At 39.7% G+C, this 26,038-nt stretch overlaps 1 protein-coding gene across 3 annotated transcripts in view; it reads right to left on the bottom strand.

Annotated features, from left to right (window-relative positions):
- The window catches only part of APOOL (apolipoprotein O like), a 109,075-nt gene that overhangs the window by 37,629 nt on the left and 45,408 nt on the right, over positions 1-26,038 (bottom strand). The window lies entirely within an intron of this gene.

Genomic DNA, 26,038 nt, shown 5'->3' with positions numbered 1-26,038 from the left:
AATAAAATCCTCTTTTACCTTGATGTCACTTGATATAAAACAGATGGCTCATGGGGCATGGAATCAGAACACAAAACCAACAGGCTTTAAGTGGGCAATCTTATTGGAGACCTTATAAAGCTAGCATCTCAAATTGTTACATTCTCAACTTAAGGGTGATCTAGAAATAGTTCACTCCATGGGACTTAGGAAGATTGACTGTCTCAAAGACTGGGCACTGAGTAGAGGAGAAAGAAATATTTCCTAAGAATCGGCAAACACAAGTGAGAACTCCTTTAGTCTACAGCACGAAACTATCGGATAACCTGAGAAATCTCAAATAAGTAATATATTTGTACAATAATATCATACAATAATAAGTATTCCCAGGCTGGTAGCCCCCACAAATGCTTGGCAAAAGCAAATAAATATCTTCTCTCTGGAGAAAGTTACCCAGACTTCAAAGAATTACAGCAGATAAAGTTTCAAGAAATATGACACAATAATTTTTAAAAATTAGAAAACAGCAGGAAGCATCTGGATAAGAGCTGGCAAAAACCACAAAGAACAAATTCAGATCCATAAAGAATGTATATTAGAATATATAATATAGAATTTATTTTTTATTTTTAAAGAAATTAAAGGGTAAAATATGAGTTAACATCATGAGGCTATAAAAATTACCAAAGCTAATGAAAGTAAAGAGAGAGAACTTCTAGACCTGGAAATTAAAAAACAAAGAACTGAATTGATGAGTTCGACAGATTGGATACAGTTGCTGATTTAGTGAATGAGTAGATCTGAAGAAATTATGCAAAGAAATGAAAAAATATGAAAACTATAGGTAAGCTAGAATGAAAAGATGGGGCAGAGGTAATATTTGAGTAGAAAGGCCAAGATTTTTCCAGGACTGATGAACTGAACACTTGACAGATTCAGAAATCCAACATATCCCAAGCAGGATAAACAAAAGATAATCCAGAATTAGACAAATCATACTAAAACCCCATAACATCAAAGGGGACCTTAAGAAAAAAGCCAGAGAGAAAAGAAAATTTACCTTCAAAGGAATAAAAATTAGATAAAACTTCAACTATTGGAAGGCACAATATAATAAATATCTTCATGTGTTAAAAGAAAGTGACTCAACTGAGAATGTATACTTAATAAAATATCTTTGTTTCAAAAATGAGGGGGGAAGTAAGGACACACTCAGACAGAATAACCAAGATAGTTTGCAACCAAATGACCCTCATTAGGAAGTTTTAAATCATGTACTTAAGGCAGAAGAAAAGAATTCCTATTGAGCATATCTGACATGCAGGAAGGAATGATTAGCAAAGAAAGTGGTAAGTATGTGGGTAAATATAAATCAATGACTATATAAAATAATGTTTATGCATGTGTTTTTATAGTAGTACCAATCCCTGAGAATCAATACAGTATAAATTAGGAGAGAATGACAGAAATTAAAGTATTCTAAGTTATCAGTATTGTTTTGGTGAAGGGTAAATATATTGATTAGACCTGAAACAAATGCAGGTTGAAATTTCTAGAGCCATCAGTAAAAGAAAATAAACAGAAGACACAATTACTAAACATTTTTGTGAAGAAAATAAAGAGGCAAAAAATAATCCAAAGGAGAAGCTAAAAGGATATAAAAGAACAACAGAAGAGTTAAGAAAAACAAAAAACACAAAAAATGGTAGAAATAATTGTAAACATGATAAATGCAAATGGTAAAGTGATTTAGTTAAAAGCTAAAGAGGATCAGAATGCATTTACAAAATAGTCATATGCTGGTTGTAAGACACTCCTAAACAACTATTGAGAAGTTGAAAAAAATTAAAAAATGCTTATTGGGCAAATAAGCAACCAAAAGAAAGCAATTACAAGCTATATTAATATTAGACAAAATAGACTTTACGGTAAAACCATTAGTAGATATGAAGTGACTACATCAAGATAAAAAGTTTAAGTAGATAGATATTACAATCTTAAACTTGTGTGAATCTATTAACATATCATAAAAATTTATGAAACAAGAAATAGATAAATTCATCAACACAGAAGGAGTTTAACTTATTCTCTCAGTAGTAAGTCAAAGAGAAGCAGATTAAAAAGAAAAAAAAGGACTTCCACATGACGTTGTTGTAGGAAGATCCTGAAATCACTTCTTCCAATGGACATTCCAAATCTACAGCTACATATAGAACACTTCCCTCTGAAAAACACATGAAAGCTAGATTAACTGCTTCTCCACAACAAAGGACAAAAGACTACATCGAGACAGATGGGAGGGTAGAGAGAAGGTCTCACCGAAAACCTCACCCAGGCACAGCAACACAGAAGTTGGAGGTATTTCATAAGTCTGGGGCACCTCCTGGAAGAGTAAGAGGTGGGTGGTCCACATCAGGCACCCCAAACTCTGGGATCTGCACCAGAGACATGAACCTCCAAAACATCTGGCTTAGAAAACCAATGGGGCTGATATCCAAGGAATCCAAAGTACTATAGGAAACTGAGATTCCCCTTTTAAAGGCTTGGCATGTGATCTCATATGCCCTGAGACCTCCCAAAAAAACAGCAGATCATGACTGCAACCCCACAGGACTGTAATACCCTTGCATACTTTAAATGCTACTTCTCGAGGGTCTGCTTTCCAATCAGCCTGAAACTAGGTGCTAGCTAAGTGAGATTCCCCCACTTGGAACACTGACATATCTTGGCACACTCTCAACAACAGGGACATGTCACAAATAAATTAGGTGGTCTAGACAATCACAGAAGATTGAGAGACGAACAAGAGCTAGGGCCAGATTGAATGAGAAAGCTTATCACCTACATGAAGCCATTCATGTAATACTTAGAGAGGTAATAGATAGAAAAAAACAGCAGTTTGAAAAATGCCTGGAGTATATATGTGAGGAGATTCATTTGCTAATCTAAAAGCATCTCCTGGAGAAGCAGGGCTTAGGTGAAACTTTCCCCAGAGAAAGAGAGGTGCTGGCATATGCCAATTTTGTATTCTCCACCTATCCTGTTTGCACAGGTGCTCATGCTCAGATGTGGCACCCTCCTGCCAACTTGAGAAGAAACAGGAAGGAGTGAGCACTTCTGGCACCATCCCACTGCCTCACTGAAGCCAGAGAGAATGGTGGTTGCACTACTCTGCAGCTCCCTAGCTGGAGCTGGCAAGCATGAGCAGCCACAGCATTTGCCTGCTCCAGCTGAAAGCCAGCACATATGCACAGAAAAGGCCTTCTCCCACTGCATCCTAAAGCCCAGGGACACAGGTGTCAAGACATTTTCCAGCTGCCTTTCTGAAGCCAGTGAGCATGTCCTGCCTACTACACTCTCCAGCTGCCTAGCTAAGGCCAGTGGGCACACACAATCCATACAGGTTTCCCCTTGATGGCCTGCCCTGATGGCCAAGGGAGCTGGCATTCCTGAGCACCATGGGAATGTAAAAACCAAAGAGAGTTCTTCAGACAACACTGCGCAGACACTGGACTGGAACGCAACCAGTCTTCCTGTGAGAAAGGCTATTATCTGGCCAAGAGATTCAGGCTGAGGGGCAGGTTTCAGGTTTCACACACACCTAGAGGCTAAGAAGGCGCTCCCAAGGAACATAAGCAGGGAGACACCAAACTTGCACTCCTCCATGACCTCACTACAGCTCAATGAGGCATCCCAGAAAAGAGCTTTATACTCACCTGGAACCCTAATTTTAGCAACTGTTGCCCAGAGGACACCTCCAGATATCCTGGTCTGGAGGCCAACAGGGATCATGACTGCGACTCCACAGGACTGTATACCATTGCATACTTTAAATACTACTTCCTCAGGGTCTGCATTCCAATCAGCCTGAAACTAGGTGCTAGCTAAATGAGATTCCCCCACTTGGAACACTGACATATCTTGGCACACTCTCAACAACAGGGACATGTCATGAATAAATTAGGTGGTCTAGGCAATCACAGAGGATTGAGATGAACAAGAGCTAGGGCCAGATTGAATGAGAAAGCTCATCATCTAATGAAGCCATTCATGTAATACTTAGAGAGGTAATAGATAGAAACAAACACATAGTCAAGCAAAATGAGGAGACAATGAAATATGTTCCAAATGAAAGAACAAGACAAAACCTCAGAAAAAGACCTTAATAATATGGAGATAAGTAATTTACTTGATAAAGAACTCAAAGTGATATTCATAAAGATGCTTACCAAATGAGGGAGAAAATTGGATGAACACAGTGAGAACTTCAACAAAGGGATAGAAAATATGTGAAAGTAACACACAGAAGTCACAAAACTGAAGAATACAGTAACTGAACTGAAAAATACATTAGAAGGATTGAAGCAGAAGAACAGGTCAGTGAGCTGCAATACAAAGCAGTGGAACTCATTCAGAGTAGCAGAAAGAACAAAGAATAAAAAAAATGAAGATAACATAAGAAACTTATAGGACAACAATATGATAAGGATCCCAGATGGAGAAGAGAAAGGGGCAGAAAACTTATTTGAAGAAATAATGGCTGAAAACATTCAAAATTTAAGAAAGGAAAAAGACATTCAGGTCCACAAAGCCCAGAGTTTCAAGTAAGATGAACCCAAAGATTCAAACAAAGGCACATTGTAATTAAAATGTCCAAAGTTAAAAAGAAAGACAGAATCTTAAAAGCATAAAGAGAAAAACAAATTGTTACATAAGAGAAATCCCACAAGGTATCAAAGATTTCTCAGAAGAAACTCTGCAGGCCAGAGGGAGTGGCAAAACATACAGTGCTTTAAAGGAAAAACTTCCAACCAAGAATATTGGCAAAATTATCATTCAGAATTGAAAGAGAGATAAAGAGTTTCCCAGACAAGCAAAAGATAAGGAGTTCATCACTACTAAACAGTCCTTCCAAGAAACATTAAAGGGACTTCTTTAAGCTGAAAAGAAATGGCACAAATTAATTACAAGAAAACAGATGAAAGTAAAACTCTCACTAGACATGTAAATATATAGTAAAGGTACTGAATCACTTATAAAGCTACTATTAAGGTGAAAAGACAAAAGTAGTAAAATCAATTAAAACTACAATAATTTGTTAAGGGACATATAAAAATTTTAAAAATGTAAAATGAAAAATGTGACTTCAAAAACAAGATATAACACTCATATATAGACCCAATACAGGAACACAAAATAAATAAAACAAGGATTAACACATCTAAAAGAAAGAAATTGACAGCAATACAATAATGGTAGGGGACTTTAACAACCCACTTACATCAATGGATAGATCATCTAGACAGAAAATCAATAAGGAAACAGTGGCCTTAAATAAAAACTTAGACCAGATGGTATTATTTGATATATACAGAATATTCCATTCAAAAGCAGCAGAATACACATTCTTCTCGAGTGCATATAGAACATTCTCCAGGGTAGATCACATGTTAGGCCACAAAAAAAGTCTCACTAATTTCAAAACTGATATCATATCATCACTTCCAATTACAAGAAGGAAATTGGAAAAACTAAAAATACAGAGAAAAAACATGTTAATTAATGAATACTGGGTTTTAGAAGAAATCAAAGGAGAAATTAAAAAAATGAACAAATGAAAATGGAAATACGACATACCAAAATCTAAGGGAAGCAGCAAAACTGGTTCAGAGAGGGAAGTTCATAACAGGCCTACCTCAAGAAACAAGAGAAACCTCAAATAAACAATACAACTATACACCTAAAGGAATTAGAAAAAGAGCAAAAATGAAGCCCAGTGTTCCTAGAAGGAAGGAAATAATAAAGATCAGAGTGGAAATAAATGGACTACAGACTAAAAGGACAATAGAAAACATCAATGAAACTAACAGCTGATTCTTTGAAAAAATAAACAAAACTGACAAACCTTTAGCCAGACTCACCAAGAAAAGACAGGGCACAAATAAGTAAAATTAGAAATGAAAGAGGATATGTTACAACTGACACCATAGAAAGATAAGCCATTTAGTAGAAAATATTTCCAGATATATACCTGATAAAGGGCTCAAAATCCAGAACCTATAAGAATTCTCAAAACTCAATAATAAAGAAACAAACTACCGAGAGACAGGATTAAAGATGGTGGCGTGAGAGGTGAGACAGACGCCTCCTCCTAAAACTGCATATAATACGAAAATATAATTAATACAACTAATCCTGAAGGAGCAACAGGAAAAAAGGCTGTGCCAGACTGTATACACCTGAGAAAAGAAGAGACCTCATGGAACAGGGTAACGTACCAAAGCCATGACCCAGCGGGACCCAAGCCCTTCCCCCACCCCAGCTCACCGGCAGGAGGAAGAGAAACAGAGCGGGGAGTAGAGGCCAGGGACTGCTGAACACCTAGCTCTGGAGATCTGCTCTGGGAGCACAAACCTGCATTACATGGTGCTCTGGAGAATAAGGGGGTTGGAAAGCTAAGACAGGCAGAGTACCTGGAGAGACTGAGATTCCAGCCGCTTGTGGAAAACAGGGATCCATATCAGGCTGCTCTGGGACAAAAGAAAGGCGGCCAGTCTGACAGACTTCCTAACAGCGAGAGGACTGCTTAAGGGGCAAGGATTGCACAGAGCTTATTGCTCAGTACAAAGGACAGGTAGACAAAATTGTCCAGGTGCACTTTGCACAGCAGGGTGGGATCTTTCATGATCTTAAGGGACTCCATCCCCCTAGATGGCTATGCAGCGCCAAGGCCACCCTCCGTGATAAGTAGCCTGTTGTGCCTTCCTCCCGGCAATCCCGCACATGACTCACAAAACAGCAAACCGTGTCCTGTCGTCAGGCCAACCACAGGGAAACCCCACCTACAGCAGCTACAAACGCAAAGCATAGAGGCTTATACCTGTGTGCTCGGACCACTGGTTCTGGCACTGGAAACAGACATAGCACCTGGGAAGCAGAAAACAGCTCTTTCCTCCCCTCAGGGACCAAAACCGCTCTCTTGCGACCCCCAACGTTGCTCCAGGGGCTGAGCAGCTCCAGAGAGTAGAGCTTCTGGACAGTAGAGGGCACAATGTGCAAATATGAAACACCAAAGGAACCTGGTTCAAAGCAAAATCATAAATACACAAGAGAAAGAGTCAAAAGAAATCAAACTCATGAATCTTCCTGAAAGAGATTTCAAAATAAAAACCATAAACAGGCTCATGGAAGTAAAGGAAAGTATTCAAGAACTCAGGAATGAATTCCAGTAGGAGATCCAATAATTATGGAACACAGTATCAAAAATGAAACATACAATGGAAGGTAAAAGTGCAGTAGATAAGGTGGAGGAGACAATAAATGAAATAGAAATTAGAGAAGAGGAATACAAAGAAACTGAGGCAAAAGAGAAAAAAGGATGTCTAAGAATGAAAGAATATTGAGAGAACTGTGTGACCAATCCAAAACAGAAAAATACTCATATTATAGGGATACAAGAAGAAGAAGAGGGAGAAAAAGAGATAGAACGAGTAGAAGGCAATTGCTTAAAACTTCCCCAATCTGGAAAACAAGATAGTCTCTTAGGCCATGGAGGTGCACAGATCTCCCAACACAAGGGACCCAAGGAAGAAAACATCAAGACATATAATAATTAAAATGGCAAATCAAAGATAAGTACAGACTATTAAAATCAGCCAGACAGAAATAAGACCACATACAAAGGAAAGCCCATCAGGCTATCATCAGACTTTTCAGCAGAAACCTAACAGGTCACAGGGAGTGGCATGATATATTTAATACAATGAAGCAGAAAGGACCTGAACCAAGAATACTTTACCCAGCAAGATTACCATTTAAATTTAGAGGAGGGATTAAACAATTTCCAGATAAGCGAATGCTGAGAGAATTTACCTCCCACAAACCATCTCTACAGGGGGGGACTGCTATAGATGGAAGTGTTCCTAAGGTTAAATAGCTATGACCAGTGGTAATAAAAATATATAGACAAAGAATACAGAATGTGATACCTAATATATAAAGAATGGAGGAGGAAGAAAAGGAGGGAAAACAAACAACCTACAGATTGTGTTTGTAATAGCATACTAAGTGCGTTCAGTTAGACTCTTAGATAGTAAGGACGTTACCCTTGAACCTTTGGTAACCATGAATCTAAAGCCTGTAATGGCAATATGTACATACCTATAAATTACCCTAAATATAAACAGTGTGAATGCACAATCAAAAGACACAGACACAGAGAAAGTGAATGGATAAAAAAACAAGACCCGTCTTTATGCTGCCTACAAGAGACTCACTTTAAACCCAAAGACATACACAGACTAAAAGTGAAGGGATGGAAAGAGATATTTCATGCAACTAACAGAGAAAAAAGCAGGAGTTGCAATACTTGTATGAGACAAAATAGACTTCAACACACAGAAAGTAACAAGAGACAAAAAAGGACATTACATAATGATAAAGGGGTCAATCCAACAAGAAGATATAACTATTATAAATATCTATGCTCCCAACACAGGAGCACCCACATATGTGAAACAAATACTAACAGAATTAAAAGGGGAAATAGAATGCCATGCATTCATTCTAGGAGACTTCAACACTCCACTCACTCCAAAGGACAGATCAATCAGATAGAAAATAAGTAAGGAGACAGAGGCACTGAACAACACATTAGAACAGAGGGACCTAACAGACATCTACAGAACTCTATACACAAAAACAGCAGAATACACATTCTTAAGTAGACATGGAACACTTTCAAGAATAGGTCATATACTAGGCCACAAAAAAAGTCTTGGTAAATTCAAAAAGAATGAAATTGTACCAACCAGATTTTCAGACACAAAGGTGTGAAAGTAGAAATAAGTTACAGAAAAAATGAAAAATCCCACAAACACATGGAGGCTTCACAACATGCTCCTAAATAATCAATGGAAAAATGACCAAATAAAAACAGAGATCAAGCAATATATGGAGACAAAAGACAACCATAATTCAACACCACAAAATCTATGGAATGCATGAAGGCTGTGCTAAGGGAAAGTATATTGCTATACAGGTCTACCTCAGGAAAGAATAACAATCCCATATGAACAGTCTAAACTCACAATTAATGAAACTAGAAAAAGAAGAACAAATGAGGCCCAAAGTCAGCAGAAGGAGGGACGTAATAAAGATTAGAGCATAAATAAAAAAAATCGAGAAGAATAAAACAATACAAAGAATCAATGAAAGCAAGAGCTGGTTCTTTGAGAAAATAAACAAAATAGATAAAACCCTAGCAAGACTTATCAAGAAAAATAGAGAGTCTACACACATAAACAGAATCAGAAATGAGAAAGGAAAAATCATAACAGATACCTCAGAAATAAAAAGAATTATTAGAGAATACAAAAAATTATATGCTCATAAATTGGATAACCTACAAGAAAAGGACAACTTTCTAGAAAAATACAACCTTCCAAGGCTGACACAGAAAGAAACAGAAAATCTGAACATACCAATTACCAGCAACAAAATTGAATTGGTAATCAAAAAACTACCTAAGAACAAAATGGCTGGAACGGATGGTCTCACCACTAAACTTTATCATTTAGTGAAGACCTAATACCCATTCTCCTTAAAGTTTTCCAAAAAATAGAAGAAGACAGAATTCTCCCAAACTTATTCTGTGAGGCCAGCATCACTCTAAAACCAAAACCAGGCAAAGACAACACAAATAAAGAAAATTACAGACCAATATCCCTAATGAACATAGATGCAAAAATTCTCAACAAAACACTAGCAAACCAAATTGAAAAATATATAAAAAAGATCATACACCATGATGAAGTAGGATTTATACCAGGGATGCAAGGTTGGTACAATATTAGAAAATCCATCAACATCATCCACCACATCAACAAAAAGAATGACCAAAACCACACGATCATCTCCATAGATGAAAAAGCATTTGACAAAATTCACCATCCATTCATGATAAAAACTCTCAACAAAATGGGTATACAGGGCAAGTACCTCAACAGAATAAAGGCCATATATGATAAACCCACAGCCAATATCATACTTAACAGCAAGAAGCTGAAAGCTTTTCCTTTAAGATTGGGAACAAGACAAGGATGCCCACTCTCCATGCTTTTATTCAAGATAGTACTGGAGGTCCTAGCCACAGCAATCAGACAACACAAAGAAATAAAAGGCATCCAGATCGGTAAGGTAGAAGTCAAACTGTTCCTATTTGCAGATGACATGATATTGTAAATAAAAATCCCTAAAGAATCCACTCCAAAACTACTAGAGCTAATATCTGAATTCAGCAAAATTGCAGGATATGAAATTAATAACCAGAAATCTGTTGTATTCCTATATACTAACGATGAACTAGAAAGAGAAATCAGAAAAACAATTCCACTTAAAATTGCATCATAAAGAATAAATACCTAGGAATAAACATAACCAAGGAAGTGAAAGACCTATACTTTGAAAACTACAAGATATTCACAAGGTAAATTAAAGAAGAAACCAATAAAGGAAAATGCATCCCATGCTCATGGATAGGAAAAATTAATATTGTTAAAATGGCCATCCTGCCTAAAGGAATCTACGAATTCAATGCAATTCCTATCAAAATACCAACAGCATTCTTCAATAAACTAGATGAAATCATTCTAAAATTCATATGGAACCACAAAAGACCCCAAATAGCCAAAGAAATCCTGAGAAGGAAGAATAAAGCTGGGGGGATTATGCTCCCCAACTTCAAGTTCTACTACAAAGCCACAGTAATCAAGACAATTTGGTACTGGCACAAGAACAGAGCCACTGACCAATGGAACAGAATAGAGAGCCAGATAGGAACCCAACCACATATGGTCAATTAATATACGATAAAGGAGCTATGGACATACAATGGGGAAATGACAGCCTCTTGAACAAATGGTGTTGGCAAAACTGGACAGCTACATGCAAGAGAATGAAACTGGATTATTGTTTAATCCCATACACAAAAGTTAACTTGAAATGGATCAAAGACCTTAATGTAAGTCATGAAACCATAAAACTCTTAGAAGACAGCATAGGCAAAAATCTCCTGAATATAAACTGAGGAACTTCTTCTTGAATGCATCTCCTCTAGCAAGGGAAACAAAAGCAAAAATGAACACATGGGAGAACATCAAACTAAAAAGCTTCTGTTTGGCAAAGGATATCATCAACAGAACAAAAAGACATCCTATAGTATGGGAGAATATATTTGTAAATGACATTTCCGACAAGAGGTTAACATCAAAAATATATAAAGAACTCACATACCTCAACACCCAAAAAGCAAATATCCAAATTAAAAAATGGGTGGGGGATATGAAGAGACAATTCTCCATAGAAGAAATTCAGATGGCCAACAGGCATATGAAAAGATGCTCCACATCACTAATCATAAGGGAAATGCAAATTAAAACCACAATGAGATATCACCTCACACCAATAAGGATGGCGAGCATCGAAAAGACTAAAAACAACAAATGCTGATGAGGATGTGGAGAAAGGGGAACCCTCCTACACTGCTGGTGGGAATGTAAGCTAGTTCAACCTTTGTGGTAAGCAATATGGAGCTTCCTCATAAAACTTAAAATAGAAACAGCATTTGACCCAGGAATCCTCTTCCTTGGAATTTACCCAATAATACAAATTCTCAGATTCAAAAAGACATATGCAGCCCTATGTTTATTGCAGCACTATTGACAATAGCCAAGATATGGAAGCAACCTAAGTGTCCATCAGTAGATGAATGGATAAAGAGGAAGTGGTACATATACACAATGGAATACTATTCAGCCACAAGAAATAAATAAATCCTACCATTTGCAAAAACATGGATGGAGCTTGAGGATATTATGCTCAGTGAAATAAGCCAGGCGGAGAAAGACAAGTGCCAAATGATTCCCCCATTTGTGGAGTATAACAGTGAAGGTAAACTGAAGGAACAAAACAGCAGCAGACTCACAGACTCCAAGAAGGGACTAGCGGTTACCAATGAGGTGGGGTGTGGGAGGGCAGGGGCTAAGGGGAGAAGAAGCAGATTGAGGGATATTATGTTTAGTACACATGGTGTGAGGGGTCACAGGGAAGACAGTGTAGCACAGAGAAGGCAAACATTGAATCTGTGGCATCTTACTCTACTGATGGACAGTGACAGCAATGCAGTATGGGTGGGGAATGGATAGTATGGGTAAATTTAGTAACCACATTTTTTTTATGTGAAATCTATAAGTGTGTATATCAATAATACCTTAATAAAAAAATAAAAAATAAAAACAAGAAAAACAAGAAACAAACTTTGCAAACACCAAAGACCCCAAATAGCCAAAGCAATCCTGAGAAGGAAGAATAAAGTGGGGGGGGGGGGATCTCGCTCCCCAACTTCAAGCTCTACTACAAAGCCACAGTAATCAAGACAATTTGGTACTGGCACAAGAACAGAGCCACTGACCAATGGAACAGAATAGAGAGCCCAGATAGAAACCCAACCATATATGGTCGATTAATATATGATAAAGGAGCTATGGACATACAATGGGGATATGGCAGTCTCTTCAACAGTTGGTGCTGGCAAAACTGGACAGCTACAAGTAAGAGAATGAAACTGGATCACTGTCTAACCCCATACACAAAAGTAAATTCGAAGTGGATAGAAGAACTGAATGTAAGTCACGAAACCATAAAACTCTTAGAAAAAAACATAGGCAAAAATCTCTTGGACATAAACATGAGTGACTTCTTCATGAAAATATCTCCCTGGGCAAGGGAAACAAAAGCAAAAATGAACAAGTGAGACTATATCAAGCTGAAAAGCTTCTGCACATCAATGGACATCATCAATAGAACCAAATGGTACCCTACAGTATGGGAGAATATATTCATAAAAGAGAGATACGATAAAGGGTTGACATCCAAAATATACAAAGAGCTCATGCACCTCAACAAACAAAAAGCAAATAATCCAATTAAAAAATGGGCAGAGGAGATGAACAGACAGTTCTCCAAAGAAGAAATTCACATGGCTAACAGACACATGAAAAGATGCTCCACATAGCTAGTCATCAGAGAAATGCAAATTAAAACCACAATGAGATATCACCTCACACCAGTAAGGATCACCACCATCCAAAAGACAAACAAGAACACATGTTGGCGAGGTTGTGGAAAAAGGGGAACCCTCCTACACTGCTGGTGGGAATGTAAATTAGTTCAACCATTGTGGAAAGCAGTATGGAGGTTCCTCAGAATGCTCAAAATAGAAATACCATTTGACCCAGGAATTCCACTTCTAGGAATTTACCGTAAGTATGCAGCACTCCAGTTTGAAAAAGACAGATGCACCCCTATGTTTATCGCTGCACTATTTACAATAGCCAAGATATGGAAGCAACCTAAATGTCTATCAGTAGATGAATGGATAAAAAAGATGTGGTACATATACACAATGGAATATTACTCAGCCATAAGAAGAATACAAATCCTACCATTTGCAACAACATGGATGGAGCTAGAGGGTATTATACTCAGTGAAATAAGCCAGGCAAAGAAAGACAAGTACCAAATGATTTCACTCATATGTGGAGTGTAAGAACAAAGAATAAACTGAAGGAACAAAACAGCAGCAGACTCACAGAACCCAGGAATGGACTAGCAGTTACCAAAGGGAAAGGGAGTGGGGAGGATATGTGGGAAGGGAGGGATAAGGGCGGGGAAAAAGAAAGGGGGCATTACAATTAGCATGTATAATGTGGGATGGGGCATGGGGAGGGCTGTGCAACACAGAGAAGACAAGTAGTGATTCTACAGCATCTCACTACACTGATGGACAGTGACTGTAATGGGGTGTGTGGTGGAGACTTGGTGAAGGGGGGAGCCTAGTAAACATAATGTTCTTCATGTAATTATAGATTAATGATAACAAAAAAATGCAAATGGATGAAAAAAATGGGCCACACATATTAACAGACTCATCATCAAAGAAGACACATGAATAACAAATAAACACATGCAGATGCTCAACATAGTAATTAGAAAATATAGAAATTAAATGCAGAATGTTACACCTCTTCACAATCACTGGTTGTGCTTAACTTCATTAAAATGATGTTTTACTTTATTAGCAACATGGAAATGCGAATGAAAAACACAATAATATAGCATTAAATCCACCAGTTTTTCAAATTAAAGTCTGATGATATCAAGTGTTGACAAGAATATACAATAACCTAAACATTTATACACTGTTTGTAGGAATATAAAGTGGCACATATACTTTGAAAAATAATTTGGCATATAATAATAAATTTGAAGATGCCACATACTGCATGACCTACTGGTTCCACCCCTAGGTATATTTAGAGAAACTACTGCAACTATATACTTAGAGACATACACAATAATGTTCATAGCAACACTTTAATTGTAAAAAGCCAGAAACAACCCAGATGTCTGTCAACAGTAGAATGAGCGATTAAGTTAGATTATACTCACACAATGAAATATTATAAATATTATAAATTAGTGAAAAATATCAACTACAGCTATGTGGAAAAACTTTTATTGACTTCAGCGACATTGCACATACAAAGGTATTTATATAACAAAAAAGTAAGACGTATAAAATTACATGCCGGTAAATTTCTATCAATATTCAATGCAAACACTTGTAAAAACAAAAAGTCATACTGTTCAGCAATGCAGATATACATGGTAAAACTAAAAAGTAAAGAAAGAGGGCAAATGAAAATTCATGGCAGTGTTTATCTCCGAATGGATAGGGAATATTATGAGCACACAGGAGATTTTATTTGGTGTTTCCTTTAAACTGAGTGGTAGGTACATGGTTGTTTATTAAAATTTCTTTTATAACTTTCATAGATTGATTAGACAGCCTTTTGATTCTAATCAATATTTAGTAAAAACAATAATAAAGCATAAAAGAACTATGAAACATTTGATGAGGTACGGACTTATTTCCTTTAACTATACATACATATTATATATATATTATATATATATACATAATATATATATATATACCCTGAACAAAAAAGCAGAATGTATATATATTAGGTAAATAAATATATACATGCATGTGTGTGTATATACGTATATATGTATGTACGTGTGTGTGTGTATGCTTTTATGTTCAGGGTGTAGCAACTTTCAAGAAAGTCTGATAAAGACATAGCTTGGAAGAATCAAGTTTACAAATCAACAGCAAGGGAAGTAGATTATTAATAGCTTTGGATTTGATCTACTAGTAAGAAACATGAGACAGTGCAGGTTTGGCAAAACTTTACCAGTAATAGAGCATAAATATTGTTTTACCATTAGATGACACTTTGCACTCATACTGGGATTAAGGAATTAGTGCTTCTAAATTCACGATGTTGGTAACTATGTGTAGTTAGGAAGGTCAGAGGTGTATATTTTATAATAAGGGTGCACTTCAAGTATAAAAAGCAGGCACACAGCAGGTGGGGAAGTTCCCTGGGTTCCTTTATAGCATACCTGTAGATGCATGGGTGTTAACAGTATACAAAATTACTTACTTATACGTTTTTCCATTATATCCCCAGCATTTTCATTCTTTGTGCTGTCCAATTCCAAACTGTGTAAGTTATTACCTGTTCTCATATTCTCCTCTATCGCAATCAAAATCTACTGATTCTTCATTTATACCCCAGTATAAATTAGATTAACAATTTATAGAATAGGCTAATTACCTATGGCCTATTGTAAGAAAAATTTTGTGTATGCACTTTTCTAGGAAGAGTACCTAAATTTTCATCAAATCCTCAAAGGGTCAAAATGGTTCAGAAACAGTGCCTTAAAGTATTTTCCTTCTTTGGTATGAGCATTCAAGCATATTTGAAAGGCTTATGATAAAAGTATTTATTGAAATGATTAAATCAACAAACTCTTAAACTTATAAAAAAGAGTCCAATAAAATTATAAATGAAAGAGGAGACATTACAATGGATACCTTAGGAACACAAAAGATCATAAGGGACAATCGTGAACAAATATGTGTCAACAAATGGATAACTTAGAAGAAATGGATAAATTCCTACAAATATACAACTGACAGAGAATAAATTAAGAAATAGAGAGCCCAAACAGACCAATAACTAATTATGAAATCAAACCAGTAATCAAAAATACCCCAAGAAAGAAGAGCCCAGGACCAGATGGCTTCAGCGATAAATTAAACATTCAAAGAAGAGTTACTGACAGTTCTTCTCAAACTCTTCCAAAAAATAGAAGAGGAAACACTTTCAAACTCATTTTATTATTGTATCAGTCTATACCAAAGCCAAGCAAAAATACCACAGAAAAAGAAAACCACAAGCCAATATCCCTAGTGAGCATAGATGAAAAAATCTTCAGCAAAATACTAGCAAACCAAATTCAATGGTGCATTAAAAGGATTATACAACATGAACAAGTGGGTTTCATCCCTGGGATGAAAGGGTGGTTCAACATATGCATATAAATATGAAGGACCACATTAACAGAATGAAAGATTAAAAACCACATTATCATCTCAATAGATGCAGAAAAAGGATTTGACAAAATTCAAAATCTATTCATGAGGAAAAAATTTCAACAAAATACATACAGAAGGAACTTACCTCAATTTAGTAAATGTCATATATGAAAAGCCCATAGCTTACATCATAATCAATGGGGTAAAATTGTAAAATGTTTCTTTAAATCCAGTACAAGGCAAGGATGTCCACATTTAAAACATCTATTCAACACAGTACTGGAAGTTTTAGCCAGATCAATTAGACAAGAAAAAGAAATACAAGGCATAAAAATCAGAAAGGAATAAGTTAAATGATCGTTTGAAGATGATACAATCATATACATAGAGAACTCTTTAAGACTTAACAAAAACTGTTAGAACTAATGAACAAATTCAGTATGGCTTCAGGATACAAAATCACCATACAAAAATCAGTGGCATATCTACACACTAACAATGAATTATCTGGAAAAAAAATTAAGAAAACAATTCCACTTATAACAGCAGTAAAAAATAAAATATTAAGAATAAACATAATCAAAGAGGTGAAAGATTTGTATACTAAAAATTATAAAACACTGATGAAGGAAATTGAAGACACATAAATGGAAAGCTATTGTGTGTCCATGGATTATAAGTATTAATATTGTTAAAATGTCCATGCTATCCAAAGTGATATACACTCAATGTAATTGCTATCAAAATTCCAATGGCATTCTTTACATAAACAGTATAAAAATCCTAAATTTCACATGGACACACAAAAGACCCCAAATATCCAAAGCAAGTCTTGAGCAAGAAAAACAAAGCTGGAGGCATCGCAATTCCTGATTTCAAAACATATTACACAGTGGTAGTATCAAAACAGTATGGTACTGGCATAAGAACAGACATACAGACCAGTAGAACAGTAGACTGGGAAGAAATATATATATGCACTTACAGTCAAATTCACACAGGGACCATGGATGTAGGCAGAGCAGGGTGAGGGCCTCCGGAGGGAGCAGGGCAGGATATCTGCAGTCAGAGCAATGTAACTACATGCAAGGAAACCCCCCTACTAAAATTCTATGTTAAACATTGAGCTCTAGAATCATTCTTCAGTGACATCAGTTAATGTTCCCCAGATAAAGAAGAGTAGCACATGTTTTATTATGCTAATCATTTGTAACCATGTGTAAGATTCACTTTAGCATGCTAAAAGGCCCAGGTCTCTGTGCTGTCTTTCCTCCTTCAGATCTGACAAGGTGATTTTGCAAACTGAGCAACTAACTTATCATGCAGACCCAGCTGTAGACGACATGGTAAAAGACAGGAAGAATTCCATCTTAAAGATAAAATTGCATTTTAACACCCAGGAAGTTTAAGAGGCAAGATTCTTTAGCAAGTAGACAATACCTCAGCCCACCTTGGGGGCTGGGCAAGCAGCCTTTTGATATGCTTCCAGACCAAGGCGCCAGTGTCCCAGAGAGAAATCAAGGCAAGAAATTCCTTACAGTTAATTTTTAATATTCAGGGACCACTTAACAAGTCTCCACCCCTAAGTTTTTTTCATGTTCTCGAAAAATCCTCAACTGCCTATAAAACTCCCTAGACAATGCACCACTACAGACTCTCTTGTCCCCTTCTGGCATGAGCCGGGAGCTCTGTCCTTTTACTTTATCTCTAAATAAAAGCCTGTACCTTGCTCTCCCACCTTAACTGTGAAGCTCATTCTTCAGCTCCGCAAACAAAAACCCCGACATCACAGTTACTATCAGTCGACAAAGAAAAATGCTCCAGAAACACTGACTATATTATCCATGCTGCATGCCCATCCCTATGACCAATTTATCTTACGACTGATATTTTTGTGCCTCTTGATACTTTTTTAAAAAGATGTTTAACAATAAGAGTCGAACTTAGAAAGGATTTTCTGAGGAGCGTCAAGTTTTCCAAAAGATTCAATTAACCAGAATAACTCATTTTTAACTATTTTGATTTAGCAGAGGTTTTATTATAAACTTAAACAGAGGCAAAACTCACTTTACACAATAAAAATACCTGGAAATTTTGCATGAAAATGACATTTTCACTCCTTCAGAAATGCTAAGTTCCTCAAAAACTGGATCCTGACTTTGTGAATAGTCCCTAGTGCTTAGCTGGCAACCAACTTTGTTAGTAAGTTATTCCGTTAAATTCTTTTAAAATGTACTTGCATATATAATAAATACCAATGATTCCTCTGTATACCATTTTATGGTAAAGAGCGCACATTGATTTTAATATTTACAAATATGTGAATTCAGCTATTAGGGACAGATGCTTGTTACTTATCTTCCTATCTAGAGTTTGAGCCTTCCAAAAGATGGGAGTATCAAGGGAGGCTTAAAAATATCATTTCTCTAAGATGAATAGAAAGGAGAAAGAATTCTGAGGGTCATCAAGTGTACAAGGAAGTGAATGACCCTAGATTGTAACAAAAGAACAAAAGAAACAAAAATTTAGTCAGTGCTTAAAATAATGTCTCATACAGATACAAGAGAAGCTCAGGATTTTTTGTTGAATAAAGGAATGAATAAGACCTTTATACATGACAGTTTGGCAATGGGTTAATAATTTTCATGCCTTCTGGCCTACAATTGCATTTCTAGAAATTTACTCTAAGAAAATAGTTACACATGTTGTGGGTAAAATTGCAGTATTTCCAGAATCTCCCACCTGGCCTTAGTGTATCTCCATATCAATAGGTGTTTACAAGGGGTGGAAAGAAGTAGTCCATCTCCATATCAACAGGTGATTATAAGGGGGAGTGAAGGCATATCTGTACCAGAGAGGATGGGTGGGGTCCCTTTCTGCATCCAGGTTGCAAGAGACACAGGCAAGCAGAAGTGGACAACTGCTTGTAAGCAAGAAACAGGTTTCTCCCACTTTATCTCTCTGTTTGACTGATTTTTAGCTTCAAAGGTAATTTGCCCTGGGCTGGAAACATATTTTACCCCCGGAGTTAAACATGTACATAAAGATTTATATCAAGATGTTTTGACAAAGCACTGATTACAATAGCAAAGTAATTGGAAATATGCTAAAATTCCACAAATTTATGGAAATTGTACATTTGATACTGGCACACTTATACAAGAGAATATGCCACCATTAAAAATTCTGTCCAAAGTCATTCAACTAGTCAGTGATGTAGTCAGGATTCAGACTCAGGACTGTCTGATTCAAATATACGTTTCTAAGTATACAGATAAATCTTAAGGGTAACTCGAGTCTGGAGAAGATTGAAAAGCACAATGGTGAGAAGAATCAGTAACCACAATTAGCAACATGCTGGAATGATAAGACTAGATCAACAGGATGAAAGCTAAATGGGCATAAATGTACCTGCAACTGAGTCTGAAAGGTCCATAAGTGTAATGAAAGGAAAGGAGTGACACATAGCAGCAATTCACTGGAGAGTTCCGCTTTATTAGGGAAAGGTGCTGGGTTATATAGGAGGGGGCATGAATTGATTGAGGTGTCACTTCTACGGGGCTGGTGGCTGTTGGCTAGGTGCTGGGATTGGGAGGGGGGCAAGAGGTGATTGGGCTTCAGGTGGCGCCGGCGGGAACTGAGGACCCCGAAGAGAAGCCGGAAGTTTGCCATCTTACTGGTGGTGACCCTTCATTCCCCCCTTTCTCCTCTATGGGTTTGTGGACTTTGCTTTCTCTCTGGCTGCTTCTTACTGAACAGGGGCGGAGAAGGGAGTGAGGGCTTGAGGATTGGGAGGAAAGGGTTGATAGGATTCCCCGCAGTAAGGACGAGTAGATGTGGACTTCTTCAGGTTTGGAAATCAATGAAGGTTCCCTATAACCATAGGTTGGCTAAGAGGATATGGGTGTCAGGAGCCAGGCGTCTGCGGCTATTGTTTCCAGGAACAGTTTCCAGTGGAGAGAGGGGTCCATCTCAGCGTGAGGTGAGGAGGTCACATGAGGGTGAGGGATCTTCTGTGGCCAGAAGCTGGTAGTTCCTGAGTAAAAGCTGGTTGAAAGCTTGATTAGAGATTTTTCCGACTTGGGATTTGATGAACTTTATTATACAGGGTAAGAAGAGACAGGCGAGAAGAATGATTATTATGGGGCCTGCAATGGGCCAGAGCCAGGTGAGGAGGGGGTTTGTTAGTATTGACGAGAATGGGTTGGAATTGGAAGCAGAGTGGAGACTGGAGGCAAGGTCGGTGAGTTTGGTAATGTCAGTTTCTACAATGCCAGATTCGTTGATGTAATAGCAGCACTCTTCCCAGAGGAAGACGCAGGTGCCGCCCTTCTCGGCTGTAAGCAGATCTAGGGCCCGCCGGTTTTGAAGGGTGACTTTAGCTAGCGAAGTGACCTGTCTTTGGAGAGAGGCTAGAGAATCGGCAGTGGATGTCAGGGCTCCCTCAAGTTTGGCGTTGAGATCTCTAACTGCCTATAGAGAGTGACCCAAGGCTTCTCCCGAAAACTCTGCACCAATGGCTGAGGTGATCAAAGAGCTACTGACCATGATGGGAAGGAAAGCAGCTCTTTTTGTGTGCGAGGGCAAGGGAGGTTGGAGCTCAAGGAATTCTGCCATGCTGTAAAGTGTAAACTGTGGGATTAGGGTGACGAGAATGCAGGGTGTATCGGAGTTGAGAGGCACTGAGTTGAAAAGGCTGCCATTACACCAAAAGAAGTGTCCCGGTTGCGTAAAAGTCTTAGAGCTGGAGGTAGGGGTGTAGATAGAGAGGCAGTGAAGTGTGCTGGAGGGGGGTGGAGTTGGGCCTACACAGTGGTGGATGGTGAGATTATCTGCTATTCTGGTTCCCATAGGGGTATGTCTGCCAGGGGGCAGAGGGGTTGTCCTTCTGCATGGAAGGAGTAGTTGGAAATATTAAGGGGCACGGCGGCCAGCAGTGGGCGCTGTAGTGATGTGCACAAGAAACTATTGGCTGTGTTAAGGGTGTGGTTGAGAAAGATGGTGGTGTCCTGAATGAGCTGTAATGAAGAGTAGGAGAAATGGGAAGAGGGGCGGGGATAAGAAGATGAAGAGGCGCCGTCAAGAGTTTGGATAATGACTTTTTTGGAATGTCTGATATATGATGCAACTTGAGATATCTGGGAATGAGAGGGAACATACTTTTGAGAGATATGAAGGGTACTGTGGGGGTCGAGGACCCCCCCATAGTAAACTGAGGCTGTGACTCTGGCAGCTCATCGAGAGTCCCAGGGATCTGGGATTGATAAGGAGAATGAGCCGTTGGGATATTTCATGAAACGGTTGGAAGAGTAATACTGTGGGTACTGGAAGTTACTCATGTAGTTAATTGCACAAGACCGGTAGGGACATCCCCCGTAGGTGTCTGGCTATCACCTGCAATAGGCTTGTTTTTGGTCATAGAGGAAGCAGAGGTAGGGAGAATAAGGGTAGCTGCTAGTGAACACTTCGGTGGAGGGAGGAAAGTGGAGGTATAAAGGCTCAGAGAAGCTTTTCAGAGGGCAGTCTGGTGTGGCAATGAGGGCAGTAACTTTTGTTTGATGCTGTGTGTAAGTCTGTCTGACTTTGAATTGCCATACAAAGGAGGCTGGGGTGGCGGGGAAGACAATAGGAATGAGGAAAAAAAGCAAGAGAGCAGTAAAGGAGGAAAAAGTCATGATTCGGGTATGGATGGCAAAGGGGGTGAACGGGGTTTTGGAGGAAAGAGGACAGTAAGGTCAGGAGTCTGGAGGGAGGGAGGGAGAGCCTGTAAACTTTTGTAGGTTAAGAGATCTTTTAGGTGATGTGGGGACAGAATGGTAAGGGGTGCCCTGAATGTCAGTTTATGAGCTTCTTTCTGCAAGAGCTGTCTAGCGGCTAATGCTTGTAGGCAGGGGGCTCATCCCCGAACTGTGGGGTCTAATTGCTTGGAGAGATAAGCTACTGGGGCAAAGGATGGGCCATAATATTGGCTTAGGACTCTTAGAGCTTGACTGGACCTCTCATGAATGTATAATGAGAAGGGCTTCGACAAATCAGGAAGATGGAGAGCTGGGGCTTCCACAAGGGCTTGACAGAGCTTAATGAAGGAGTGTCGGGGTGAGGAGGATAATGGTTTTTTAGGGAGGGCTCTTGCTGAGGTCGTATAGGGGTCTTGCCAACAGGGAGCAGGGAGAAGTTAGGGATCTACGCTCTAAAATATCTAGCCAGGCTTAGAAAGGAAAGGATTTCTGTCTTGGTTTTGGGAACAGGCAGGTCAGAGAGGAGCTATTTTCTGTCTAAGGTAATGGACTTTCTTTGTTGAGATAGAAGGAATCTGAGGTAAGTGACAGGAGGGGAAGAGATTTGAGCTTTGACGGGGGATACTCGGTAACTTCTGGAAGCTAGAAGGTTAAGTAGGGAGGCAGTGTCAAGTTGAGACTGTTCTCACGAGAGACTGCAGAGTAGAAGATTGTCCATGTATTATAATAAGGTGGACTTGGAGTGATCATGATGAAACTGTTTGAGGTCCTGAGCTAGGACCTGTCTAAAAATATGGGGACTATCTCAGAAGCTTTGTGGCAAAACTGTCCAAGTGAGTTGTTCAGAATGTCTTGTGTATGGGTCCGTCCAGGTGCAGGGGTTTAGAGGGATAGAAAAATGGGTCCTTGAGATCTAGGACTGAGAAGTGGGATGCTGAGGCAGGGATCTGCAATAAAAGACTGTATGGATTTGGAACTAAGGGATGGATAGGGACAACGGCTATGTTGATGAGGCAAAGGTCTTGGACAAGACGGAAAGATCTGTTGGTTTTTTTAACAGCTAATATGGGGGTATTAAATGGGGAGTGAGTGGGTCTGAGGTAATTTTTGTTTAAGAGATCTTGAATGATGGATTGGAGGCCTATGAGGGCTGAAGTGGTTAGGGGTTATTGGGCCTGACAGATATACTGAGAGGGGTCACGTAATTTGATAGAGGCAGGGGGACATAGGGCCACGGAGGGGCTTGTAATGTCCTAAACTTGGGGATTTACAGGGTGTATGAGGGCAGAACCGGAGCTTTCATTTGGTAGAGGAGAGTTGTTGGCTATAAGGGCCATCAGAAAGGGAGTACTGGGGGCTGTGGGAGTGGATATAGTTATGGAAATGTGGAGGAGGGAAAGGATGTCCCATCTTAGTAAAGGGATGGGACACTGGGGCATAACCAGGAAGGAGTGGGAGAAAGGTATGGGATTGTCTTGGATTGTGCATAAAGGGGGGGGGGTTAATGGGAAATTTTGTTTACCTCTTACCCTGACTATAGGAGTAATGGCTGGTGTGGTAGGGCCCCGGTATTCTCACAAGACTGAGAAGGTGGCTCCTGTATCTAGGAGGAAGGAGATGGGGTGACCGTCTACTGTTAAAGTAACCCTGGGCTCCTGTTTGGTGATGGAAATGGTCGGGCGAGAAGCCCCTGGGCCCCATCAATCTTCTTCTGCCAGCCCCACTACGGCGGGCTTAGGATGGGGGTTGTTCGTCCAGCCTCCCCTTCGGGTGGTTGGGCAATCAGACCCCCAGTGGCCCTTTTTGTGGCATCTGGGGCATGGGGTGGTAGGAGATCTGGGGGAGGGGCATACCCTTGACCAATGTCCCTCTTTTCTGCACTTGAAACAAGCTCTTGGGGGGGGCTTGTTTGTAGAGGGGCGCCCAGGTTGTGGTTTTATCAGCTGGGCCAACATCTGGAAATTGGCCTGATCAGCCTTTTGTTTACGGCGTTCTTTCTCCTCCTCCCACTTATGGAAGACTTTATAGGCCACTGTTAGGATCTCAGTCTGTGGGGTAGCGGGGCCCTGTTCTAACTTTTTGAGTTTAGCTTTAATGTCAGGGTAGCTTTGAGCTAGGAAGTATGTCATAAGGACCTGTCTTCCTTCAGGTGTTTCTGGGTCCAGGCTGGTATACTGTAATAGGGCTTGAGTGAGTCTGTCTAAGACCTCAGAGGGGATTTCGTCTCTCTTTTGAATTATGTCTTGGAGCTTTTAAAAATTGACTACTTTACAAGCTGCCTTTTTCAGACCTGCTATTAAGCAGGAGGCAAAAATATCTCTAGAGCGGAGACTCATGGCGGTGTTATAATCTCAGTGTGGGTCTTGTTCGGGGACAGCAGTGGGGCCAGGGGGATAGGTGGGGTCAGTCCTGTGGGTTTCGGTAGCGTGCGTTTGGGCGAAGTCTCAAACTTGTCTACGCTCTTCAGGGAGGGGAGTATTGGCCAGGAGCATGAAAATGTCATGATGCGTGAGGCTGTAAGACTGGAGGGTCTATTGAAACTCCCTGATGTATGTCATGGGATCAGTGGAAAAGGAACTTAGGCGTTTCTCTAGTTGGGCTAAATCTCTTAAGGAGAAAGGGATGTGAACGCGCACGATGCTTTCGGATACTGCTACTTCCCGGAGGGGGGCGATAATTTTGGGAGGCTCTCGGGACTGAGTCTGAGGGGGACTGAAGGGTTCTGGCTCAGTCTGTGGGGGAGTGACGTGTTCTAGCCGTGCCTAGTCGAGCAGGTCCTGAAGTGCAGAAGGGGGGCAAAGAAAATAAAGAAAGATAGAATCGGACCCACATGTCGCCAGCTAGCAGCTAAGCTGCTTGCTTCTGCCGCTCTAGTTGGGCTTGAACTCATGACTCTGAATTAAGAGTCCCATGCTCTACTAACTGAGCTGCAGCAGGGCTCTAGTTAATTGCTTATGGAATGCGTAAAGAGAATGTTCTTTGTTCTCCATTCCTGCCACATCCACAAGTCGGGGAAGGGCATATTTAGAAGCAGGGGCGGTGTTTCTACACATCTTCAAGGTCTCCCTATTTTCAGAGTGAGGAGTCTTGGCAAGATATGTTTTTGTGGACAGATAACTTCTAAGGACTGCACCAGTTGTTCTCTAGCTTGTGCTTTCCCATGCTGCGTTCAGACACGGGGGGAGGTGCTTTCCCATTCTCTCTACAAACATGTGAGAAGACAAAGGCGGTCCCTAACAGGGGAGAAACAGGTGATGAGGGCAAAGATGGAGGAGGCCCCTGGGACCTAGTTAAAGGGGGGCTGAAAGGCTCAGGCTTAATCTGCAGGGAATGAAGGTGGAGGAGGTGAGATGGGGGAGGAAATGGTTGGGGAGGAAGGGAGAAGGGCTGTTGTAGGAGAAGAAGGGGAAGGGAGTGAACGGGAGGCTTCTGCAGGGGCGGCGGCTTGCAGGCTAGGAGAACTTGGGAGGGGGCGGGGAGAGGAGGAGGCGGAAAGCTTCGATATAGGGAATCTCCTTCCATTTTTTCAGGCGCTGGCAGTAGTTAAAAAGATCGCGAGTGATCTTAGGATCAAGAGTTCCCCCTGCAGGCCATTGGTTTTTATTGTCTAGGGGGTATGTCGGCCAATCTTGGGAGCAATATTTACGGAGAAGTTTTGGTTTTATATCAGGCATCAGGGAGAGGGTAGCCAGATGCTTAAGCAGGCATTCAAGAGGTGAACTTTCAGGGAGGGATGAGGAGGCTCCCATGGCTAAAGGACAGAGAAGGAGACAAACAGGGGAAGATGAACGGAGATCCTCGGACTGGAAGC

This window comes from Manis javanica, chromosome X (assembly GCF_040802235.1).
Source record: "Manis javanica isolate MJ-LG chromosome X, MJ_LKY, whole genome shotgun sequence".
Classification (NCBI taxonomy): domain Eukaryota; kingdom Metazoa; phylum Chordata; class Mammalia; order Pholidota; family Manidae; genus Manis; species Manis javanica.
The sequence above is the reverse complement of the archived record's forward strand: the minus strand, read 5'-3'. Positions and strand labels throughout refer to the sequence as shown.